Source organism: Neophocaena asiaeorientalis, unplaced genomic scaffold, assembly GCF_003031525.2.
Source record: "Neophocaena asiaeorientalis asiaeorientalis breed wild unplaced genomic scaffold, Neophocaena_asiaeorientalis_V1.1 scaffold418, whole genome shotgun sequence".
In the NCBI taxonomy this organism is placed as follows: domain Eukaryota; kingdom Metazoa; phylum Chordata; class Mammalia; order Artiodactyla; family Phocoenidae; genus Neophocaena; species Neophocaena asiaeorientalis.
This window is the reverse complement of record NW_020175731.1, coordinates 1793003-1804523: the sequence shown is the minus strand read 5'-3', so window position 1 is coordinate 1804523 and position 11521 is coordinate 1793003.

The window sequence follows — 11521 nt, the reverse complement described above, 5'->3', positions numbered from 1 at the left end:
ACTCATAGCCCGAGAACTGTGACAAAATAAAATTCTGTTGTTTAAACCACCCAGTCTGTGGTATTCTGTTACGGCTGCCTGAGCTGACTAAGACAATAGTTTGGTGGAAAAAAAAAATGGTTAACTATATTGAAAGAATATATATATATATATATATGTGTGTATATATATGTATATATGTGTATAAAAGATGAACTGAAGTTGGATTAAATGTTTGGATGGAATGGTAAAAAGGTTAAAGTAATGAAAGAAAAACAGAAACTTTATAATTTTGGAGAAAGGAAGGTTTCTTAAATAAGATCCTCAAAGCATAAACCATAGTATGGAAAAAAAATTAGTAGTGATATCCCATCAATTTTGCCAAATTCTGTTCATTAGAAGTGAGTCAGTAGGTCCAGCTCACACTCAAAGAGGGAGAATTACATGAGTGTCTGAATACCAGAGGTGGGGATTTTAAAGGTTGCTTAACATAGGATAGAAATAAGCAATCCACAAAGGACAAAATGCTACAATCTAATAAATACAAGAAAAGGTGCTGAACCTTACTAATTAAAACAGCAATTATTCACCATTTTTACTCCACATTTGGCTAAAAGTTTTTAAAAATAATAACATGTAGCACAAGCAAGGGCACGCATGCACTTTCATATATTGCTGGTGGAAGTGTGAACTGTTAAACTTTTGAGGAAAGCAGTCCATCCATGTCATTCAAATATTAAATGACCCAGCATTCCCCTTCATGGCAATCCATTTGATAGAGATAAAAACACCAGTACTTAAGAACATATGTGCAAGGATGGTCTATTGTAACATTATTCATAATGGGAAAGAGTAACAAAAAAAACCCCAGATCTGGAAGCCGCCCTTCCAGAAAACCTTCAATAAAGTAAACATTGGAGAAATTATGGTACAACTACACTGTGAAATATTCTTATCCAGTTAATTTGTTTATGTTTGAGCACGGAGAAAGATGTAGAATCACATACATTAAACTATTAATACATGTTACCACAATAGGATTATAGGGGGAAGGGAGCTTATTCATTTTTAATACATGCTCATATATAATTTGAGATTTTGTAGCAAACATATTACTTTTGTTATTTAGCAAAGGCAAAACTAATTTTTTAAAAAGATAAATTTACATTTCCAGATGAATTAAAATCACACTGGAATTTCTTTTGGAATTGCATTTGTGTGTAAATTATTTTCTCCCAGTCATTTATGCATTTTAAAAGCTTCACATAGTCCCTGAGTATGATCTGTCTACTATATGTAGGAGCAGCAGCTACCAAGAGTCAAGCATTTCACTGTGGTTAATCAGTTCTCGTGAACAACAATGGGAAGAGAGATTTTTGCAGGACTGGAGACATGGGTCTTCTCTGCACTTGTCAAACCAAACCAAGGAAGCGAGTTTTGAAGATCCCATCTTGAGGAATGGGTGGAGTGCAAAGCTTTGTGCCATTCTCAGTTAATATTTTTTCTCATGAGTGAACTGTTGATGGGAATCAAATGGGAGAGTGTTGGAGGTCATGTGCTCCAGCAAGGCAAGGACCTGGAGCGAAGGTATTCATGGACAAGATGTACGTTTTGTTAGTTGAGCAGAGGGCCCTTCCCACTACACAGCATGAAGTTATGCAAGGCTGATCTTCTTTTAAATGGTATGGCAGACACTACTGACTGCCTACCCATTCCTCTCCTTCTTCCTTGGTAACTGAACACAGATTTGGTTCAGGTACCTGGTGTCTGTGTATTTCAGAGGAAGATGGACCCCTTTCCAGCCCCAGGGGAGAGTTTTGGTTCATCTTAGCCTATCATGGTATTTATTTGCCCTTTGTCTATTATTGGTAAAGGAATGGACAGGCAAGTCAATTGTTCCATGGGACAGGAAGAAAAATCTTCAAAAAGGCATTTTAGAAAGTTTTCCTACTCTTAAGAAAGGACAAAAGAAGAGAGATAGTCTCTTTTCTCCTTCCAGTCTTGGCAAGGGGTTATTTATCTTGTCATTCTCTTAATTGGCAGTTGATTCCTTTCTCCTTTCCTTTCCTTTCCTATATTTCCTTTCCTCCCTCCTTCCTTCCTTCTTCATTCTTTCTTTCCCCTCTCTGAACTCCTTTTTGCAAATGCACATTTATTGACTCCCTCATAAGACATCTCCCTAAGACAGTGTTTCTTAAAATGGGTCCAAGGACCTTCTTCATCATATCATGTAGGGCATTAATTTTAAAATAACAATGATGGGATGATAAACAAAAAGTTTTTTTAAAAAGTTACTATAGAGGAAAGAGAATACAGAATAGATACAGATAGAATAGGAAATCTTTATTAATATACCTTGTTTTGCCGATTTGATATGCATATTTGGCTTTGGAAACATGCAGATGACTTAACATGTGTTTTTTAAAAGAAATCAAAGTGGAAAGAAAAGTCTAAATGAAACAAATGAATAAACTTCCAGTTTCAGTTCTCATGTAAAGAGCTTGGAAGTCATCAGTCCCATCCTTACAACAAGTAAAGGCTGGACAAACAAAAGTAATGACTTTTTGGACCCATTAGAGAACTGAGGTTGCAGGGCAAAGTACCAGCCCAAACTATGGAGAGAGATGAGGATCTAGAGCATCATAATGAGATCTAATTACCTGGAGCAAAAGCCACTGGAGTCATGAACTGATAGGCATTTAAATGGTAATGTTCATGAATTGTTGGAGACTGAGTGTGGACTAGTATGAGTGACAGCCCCTAGGGATCTCAGTCTTAGGGATCCCCAAGCTTCATGGGCTTTATCTTCAAAAACCACACCAGGGTCTCAGGATAAAGAGCTGAAAAAACCCTCATAGCTCTGGCAGGGGGAGGGAAAGAATAATAATTGTGAAATATGCCCAGAGCTTATTCCATAACAAATGCCTACTCTCCAGGGCAAAAGACTACCAGCACCTTGTTCCAGAGCCCTGGGAGAAGGGCATTGTTCCCACTCCAGCCCCCTCTAGCTTTCTTGTCTTGTCTAAGGGGAGTGGAGGTAAGAAAGTTACTATAGAAGAATAAACACCTGTGAAAATTACAGTCCAGAGACACTGGCCCACTAAAAGACTGAGATTTATTTGGAATATTAGGGAACGCTCCCCCTCCCTCACACCTTACTACCACAACAACAGGGGTCCAGGATAATAATGGATCCACTGAAAGAGCTGCAAGATGCAGACCATGCATGAGAAGGAGTAGTTAAGGGAATCCTGAAGTTGAAAGGGGAGACAAAAACAAGGACACTGAGGGAAACTGAAGCCTCTGACAACTACAGCTACAGCAAACATCAAATACAGCGCAAATCCTCACCAGATTAATATAAATCCTCACACTAAAGGCTCAGTTCCTATTACCCAATGCAATGTACCCAGTTTTCAACAAAAAATTACAGGACATGCCAAAAGGCAAGAAAAATCAGTCGGAAGAGATCCAGCAGACATCAGAACCAGACTTGGGTATGATGCAGACGTTGGAATTACCAGACATTTAGTTTAAAATCACTGATGAATATGTTAAAGGCTCTAGTGGAAAAGTAAACAACATTAAGAATAAGGCGGGTAATTTAAGCAGAGAGATGGAAATTCAAATAAAGGATCTAAAGGAAATGCTAGAAATCAAAAACAGTGTAATAGAAATGAAGGATACTTTTGATGGCTCATTAATAGACTTGACACAGTTGAGGAGAGAATCAGTGACCTTGAAGATAGGCCAATAGAAACTTCCCAAACTGAAATGCAAAGAGAAAAAAAAAATGAAAAAAATGGAACAGAATGTCCAAGAACTGTTGGATAATTTCAAAATATGTAATATACATGTTGTTGGAATATCAGAAGAAGAAGATAGAAGAAAGGAAAAGAAATATCTAAAGTAACAATGGCCAATAACTTTCCAAAATTAGTGACAGACCCAGGAAGCTCAGAAAACACCAAGCAGAATTCAAAACAAAAACAAAACAAACAAACAAAATCACCCTACACCTAGGCATATCATACTCAAAACGCAGAAAACCAGAGACAAGGACAAAGCCTTGAAAAAAGCCAAAGGGAAAAACACCTTACCTAGAGAGGAACAAGGGTAAGAATTACAATGGACTTCTCATCAGATACCACGCAAATAAGAGAACAGAGTGATATATTTGAAGTTTTTTGTTTTTTAAAGAACCCCAACTTGGAATTCTGTATCCAACAAAATTATCCTTCAAAGTGAAGAAGAGAGTAAGACATTGTCTAACAAACAAAAACTGAGGAGACATTGCCACCAGACCTTTCTTGCAATAAATGTTAAAGGAAGTTCTTCAGAGAAGGAAAAAAATCAGAAACTCAGGTCTGTGTAAGGAACGTAAGAGCATTGGAGGAGGAAGAAATAAAGGTGACATAAAATCTTTTATTTTTCTTATTCTTAATTGATCCAATAAAATCAATAAAAAAATAAAAGCTTACTGTTATTTAAAGGAATAATAGTGACAACGTAATGGGTGATTATAGCATATGGATAAGCAAAATAAATGACAGCAATGTCATAAGGGACAGGCAGGAAGAATTGAGACTACTCTGTTATAAGGTACCTGCACTACATGTGAAGCAGAATAGTGTCATTTGAAGGTGGATTTAGGTTAGTTAGAAATGTATATTGAAAACTCTAGGGAAATTACTAAAAACAAATTTTAAGTATAATTTACTAGGAGAGGAGATAAAGTGCTCAATTAAAACTTAAACCCAAGGAAGGTAGAAAAAGAAGTTTCTGGCAATGAGGAGAAAATGGTTACAAACATATTAATGTTTGGTTGACATTAACCCAAATATATCAATAATCACTTTAAATATGAATATTTAAATATACCAGTTAAAAAACAGAGATTGTCAAGGTAGATTAAAAACATAAGACTCAACTATGTGTTGTCTACAAAAACACAATTTAAATATAAACATTGATAGGTTAAAAGTAGAGGGATAGAGAAAGATACATGTCCTGTGCTAACACTAATCCAAAGAAAGCTGGAATAACTCTAGTAATTTCAGACAAAGCAGAATTCAGAATTAGGGAAATTATCGGAGGGGCACGACATAATAATAAAAGGATAAATTGTCCAAGAAGCTGTAACAAATGAATAAAGTTGATAACTTATCTACACAGATATTTTCCCCATGGGACTTTAAAACAATTATTTGTACGGTCCTTGGAAAATATACCCTAATGACAAAATTCACCAAAAGGAAAAGATCTTAAATGACTTTCAGTAATCACATTGTTAATAATAATATTGATATTCTGAAACTATGACACACACATGCACACAACTATAAAGAGCTGGGTCCTATCCTTCAGGGACTTAGGGCCAAGTGCAAGAGACAGACGTAAAAGCTATTAATTATGGCAACATGATAAGTAATATAATAGGGCTATGAACAAATGCTGGGGTAATAGCCAGGAGGAAACACTTAACTTTGCATAATATGGTCAGGAAAAGCTTCCTAGAGAAAGTAACAATTGAGCCATTATTTTTCCTTAGGGATTGAAAAAATGTAATATTTAATTGTCATTCCTGCTGCATATATTAGCTGGAATTCTCAATTTAAAAAATTTCCATCAACTATTTTGTTGCTGTGAGTTAGAGTTCATATAGGAAAGGCAGAATAAATGTTTGACTTTCCCCCTTGACTTATTAGTTTTTAAGCTAATAATTCTGTTACCTAGATTCCTCCAAAGGTGGACCTCTTTGGGTATTTTCTTGTAGTAGTATTATGACCTCATAGCATTAACACATTTGATGTGCTTCAACCCATTAAGTTATTATTTCCAATTCTAAAATTGTCACATCTTGAAGCTCCCTTAAAGAATCTTGAAGTCTGTCACAGCTTCCTTTCTCGTTGGCATGACCGAGTGATCCAGGCTCATCTTTTACATTTCTTGCCCCAGACGTGGAATCAGCCATTTCTCCAAAACTCTGACTCCTTCAATGGGAAATAGTGTTTAGAGCATTTGGGAAGCTTTTTAAATGGTGGTCTCCTGTCTCTAATTTCCCTCTCCTTAAGAACATTCTCTGCCTTTATGCCAGTGTCTGATGATCTTTCTCTAATGCAGATCTGATTATGTCCCTTACTTGATGATAATTGTCCATGCTGTATCATCCTCCACAGGTCCAAGTCTAAGCTCCTTAGATTGGCACACAGGACCCTTTTTTGGCCTGCCTTTGTGGTTCACATTTCTATCTACCTTTCTAGCCTACTTTCCTGGGCACATACTGCCCTCCAACCATGTCAAAGCATTTTGTAGCTTTCCAACTGAGCCATGCATTTTGTCTTTATAATTACATGTTTGCGACCGTTTTCTATTCATTGCCAGAAACTTCTTTTTCTGCCATCTTTGGTTTTAACTAAGCATTTTCTGGATATCAGTGACAACTGTGGGCAGAAATCAATCCAGCCTTCAGGTGGTTCCAGAGTGAGCGGGGGGATCCAGCAGCTGCCACAGCAGCTCCAGGCACCCTACTTGTAGATTACTTATCCAGATGTTTTGTAGTTCTTCCTGGGTCACCTTCACTGAAACAAGACAATGTAAGGTAAACACAGTCTTATTGGACTATTTATCCCCACACCTTGCAGAGGTGCATTGAAGGTGCTCCAGCAAAGTTTGTTGAAGTAAATAACTATGTAATTAACAAATGAGTCATTAACAAACATAAGATTGGACTCATGTCTTTACTATAATATAAGATCCATGAAGGCAGGAATATTGTTTAACATTTGTTTGTTTATCATCAGCCCTCCCAACAGCATGGAGACTCCAGGAGGTGGAAGGGAGGGGAGGAAGCTTGTCTATCCTGTTCACCTCTGAACCTCTGCCTAGAACAACACTGATTGTGTCTTCCTCAGCAGAGGTTTCTCTGCTGAAGGTTATCCACGCCTAGACCCACACATAATGCAACTCTACAGTATAAACCCACAATTGGAGATTTTGATAGAGGACATATTGTCTTCCAGATTTCACTTTTAGAATTAGTGGCACAGGGCTCTGACTTTCACTTAGAACCAGAGTGTTTCAGTGCTGTGCAAAGTGTGAAACTCGTGTCCGGTGACTTCACCGCATGAGGAAATCCATCATCTTGTGCTCTTGTGGGTCTGTGTCACCTGCTACCAGTCAGACCAGTGGATGGGCCATTCATAGCAATCAATAAATACTGTCCAGAGACAGTGTTGACAGCAGTGAGCAAGAGGGACAAAGTTCCAGCCCTCCTAAGGCTTGTGTTGTGGAGTGGAGAGGCATGCAATGAATAAGGAAACAAAACAATTTTAGATGGTGGTACGTTCTGTAGAGAAAATAGAACATCAGACAAGTAAATAATTACAGTAAGGTGAGTATTAGGATTGGGAAGTACAAGGCACTATGGAGACAACAGCAGGGGGCGGGGCAGAGCATTCCGGATGACCTGGGAGGGATTCACCCTGCACCCTCCTCTTCTATGCTGCTCCTTCATCCATTCCAAGGGCTTCAGAAGCCACCAAGGTCTACACATCAGTGCCAACTCCACGCTTTCATGGGGCTGCCTTCCAGTCATTGCCACTGGGCTATTGGGAAGTTTTATAAGCACTTCAAGTCGCCTCTGCCTTGCTGCCAGATCTTCCCTCCTCCCCCCATCAGACAGTCTCTGTGAATGGTGTCAATAGCCCAAGTCAGAAACCTGTACATCACTCCACCCTGCCCCTCACTGGGCACATCCAGCTAACACCAAAGCTGATAGATGTGATCTCCTCAGTATCTCCTGAACCCAGTCACGTCTTCCTGCCCCCACTGACATGTCCCTATTTCAGGGAATCCATCAGGATTCCTCCCCCCCACTTCAGTGACCACCACCTCTAGCAACCAACCCCCATCCTGGTGTCACACTGTGGCCACACTGGTATCTCCAAAATACAAATGTAGTCCTGTATTCAAATCCCTTCCAGGATGGGATTAGCATGACCTGATCCTCACCTACCTCCCAAAGAAGTTGCTTGTTACTCCTCCCTCCCATTCTATGTGCAGCCATGCCAGGCTCCAGACCCCAAACATACCACAGAGGCTCCTATGTCTATAACACCCCTCAACCCCCCTGCCTGCTGAATCCAGTTCCTGGCTTAGTCATCACTTCCTGGAGGAGACCTGCCTTGACCCCAGCCTCTTGGGCTCAGCTTCACATCCCCGCTCTTGGTTCCCACAGTACCCACACTTTCTCCACCGCCCCCTGTGTATTTATTTTGGAGGATAGGAGCTGGGTCACTCATTGTTGTGTCCACAGTGCCTGTGAAGTGCAAGAGTGCCACACTGCACCCGAGTTGTCCTCCTCTCTAAAAGTGGGGACAACAATAATACATGTTAGCTGTATCCTGAGGGTCAAATGAGATAATGCGTGGAAAACACCTATCACAGTCAATACATAAAGAGTAGATGGTAGCTATTATGACTATATGATGTTGTTCATACTGAATCTAAACAAACATTTTATTGAAGTTTGAAATACATTCAGGAACATACATAAAATCATAAGCATACAGAGCTCAGTGAATTTTCACAAACGAACGCACCCTTGTCACTGACCCCCAGATAGCACTGTTTTATTTTATTTTTCTTTATTGAAGTGTAGTTGATTTACAATGCTGTGTTAGTGTCAGGTGTACGGCAAAGTGATTCAGTTTATATATATAAACATATTCTTTTTCAGATTCTTTTCCATTATATGTTATTACAAAATATTATAGTTCCCTGTGCTATAGGTCCTTGTTGTTTATCTATTTTATATATAGTAGTGTGTATCTGTTAATCCCAAACTCCTAATTTATCCCTCACCCCCTTTGCCCTTTGGTAACCATAAGTTTGTTTTCTATGTCTGTGAGTCTGTTTCTGTTTTTGATTGGTAAGTAAGTTCATTTGTATCATTTTTTTAGATTCCACATATAAATGATATCATGTGATACTTGTCTGACTTTATTTAGTGTGATAATCTCTAGGTCCATCCATGTTGCTGCAAATGGTATTATTTCATGCTTTTTTATGGCTGGGTAATATTCCACTGTATATATGTACCACATTTTCTTTATCCATTCACCAGTTGATGGACATTTAGGTTGCTTCCATGTCTTGGCTATTGTAAATAGTGCTGCTCTAAACATTGGGATGCATGTATCTTTTCGAATTAGAGTTTTCGTCTTTTCTGGATATATGCCTAGGAGTGGGATTGCTGGATCATATGGTAACTCTATTTTTAGTTTTCTAAGGCACCTCCATACTGTTCTCCATAGTGGCTGCACCAATTTACATTCCCACCAACAGCAGATAGCACTATTTTAAAGCTCAAATGTTACCTTCTCAGAGAGGCCCTCCCTTATGTCCCACCCCCTACATAGCACTCATCATCAGACATCCTAAATAACCAAATTATATATTTTATATATTATCTATCTCACCTCACTCCAACATGATTTTTTTTTAGTCTATTTTGTTCACTGCTGTATCCTCAGCTCCTAGAATAGTGCTAAGCACATAGTAGGTATGCAACAAAAATTTATACTAAAGAATGAATGGATAAGTGCTTATATTCATTTCTTTAAGCTCCTGGGTGTTGCAGCACTGTCATGTCTAAGAAGCAGTGCCCTCCCAGGTTAGACAGCACAGGGCAGGGGCCTAGCCTAGCCTGCGCCCTGGACTGTGCACGGCACGCATCTGCGCGGCCCACCTATGAGTTCTTTCTCCTCACTCCTCCTTGGCGAGTCTGGCCCACCCCGCCCCAACTTCGCGTGCATAATAATTAAAATAAGAATAATAGCAACAGCCATAACAGTCTCGTCCGCCCTCTGGAGACAACCCGGCCCCTGGCATCCCTCAAGGATTTTCCCAGGGCCTGAAGCACGAGCTTCCCCGCAACCACCGGAAGGCACCTCGTCAAGCTCCCCCGCCAAGTCTTCTACCTCCCAATGGGCCCCTGCAGCTGGCTGATGGAGGTTTTTATCATCCGCCCCATTTCGTCCAGGGAAAAACGGAGGCTGCGAAAGGAGAACCCGGCCTCTCTGATCTCCTGACTTGGAATCCCGCGGTCTTTGCCACCACGCACACCACGACCACGTGCGGTGATCACCACCGTCGCCTTTGGTTGGTTTCATACCCCCCTTCCCTTCACCAGCCATCGCGGCCGGAAAGAATGTGCCTGGCGCTGCTCTGGGCTCTGAGCAAACGGCTGTGCACGGTGTTCCTGCAGGAACAAACGGGTAATGAACCAGGCACCGGCCGGGGCAAGAGGGGCGCCTCACACAGAGTGGTCAGGCGCACTCCGAGGAGGCGACGCTAGCTGAGATCAGGGTGGTGGGAAAGAGCCGGTCACGCGGGCACATGTTGGGGGGAGGTAGATGGTAAGGAGAGTTCCAAGTAGAGAGAACAGCGAATACTCAGCCCCTTTTACATCCATTACCTCGTTTAATTTTACCCCACACTTTGAGAGGGGACACTTTGCCCCATTTTACAGACGAGGAAACTGAGGCCCATAAAGAGTAAGGCATTTACCGAATGGGATTCGAACCCAGCTCTCTGAAATACGCTAAGCCCGGACTCTCCAGCCCGCGTTCCGCGCCGCCTCTTTTCTTCCGCACCGTGACCTTAACTCGGCACGTGCTGGCCCCTCGCCCCCCATCCAAACATTGTCCCACTTAGGAGGGCAGACTGGGGGGCTTTCGGAGGGACCGCGGAAGTCGCGCCCTGCTTGGGGTCCCGGGTTAGAGACTCCCTCGCCCTGAGTTAGGGACCCCTCCCGCGCGCCCCGCCCCTTCCGCGGCCGGGCCGGCGCTGCCTCTGTCCATGGTCAAAGCACCCGGGTAATCCGCCTTTCTCTTCCGCCCGCCGAGCCCCATTCATATTCTAATCACAGCGCGGCCGGCCCGCGAACGGCCACTTTATCGGGGCCCGCGGAGACGCAGCCGGCCCCCCCCACTTCCACTTCCAGCCCCCCAGCTCCTCGCCCCCCTCTTTCTGCACTCTACACTCAGCCTGAGGCGGGGGCTGCGGGGAGTGTCAGAGAGACCAAGGGGGATAGAGACAGAGAGGGGCAGAGTCCTAGGGAGAGACAAAGAGGTGAGGGGGCAGGGGCTGGACCGAAACGCACGCAGCCCAAACCGGAGACTTAGAGGGACACAGAGGACGAGGGAAGGACAGAGGGAGACAGAGACAGGGAGGCAGGCGGAGAGAGAGAGGCAGATACACCCAGAAGATAGAGAAAGTTCTGGAGATGAGTCAGCGCCTCACACCCTCCCTGCCAAGCGGCCTTCTCGCCGCCCGGGGTGGGGGTGGGGTCTTAGGGCTGCAGTTCCCCTTCCCCTCCCCTTTCAGCGCTCTCCACTCCCCCACGCGTGTCCGCGGATCCGCGTGGAAGGGAGTCAAGGCTTACCTCATCCCCAGGGCTCCCACTCAAAATCTAACCCGGGACCAAACTTGGGGGGCCCAAGAGAAGCGGGAAAGGAGTGGGGCCCACTCGTGGCCG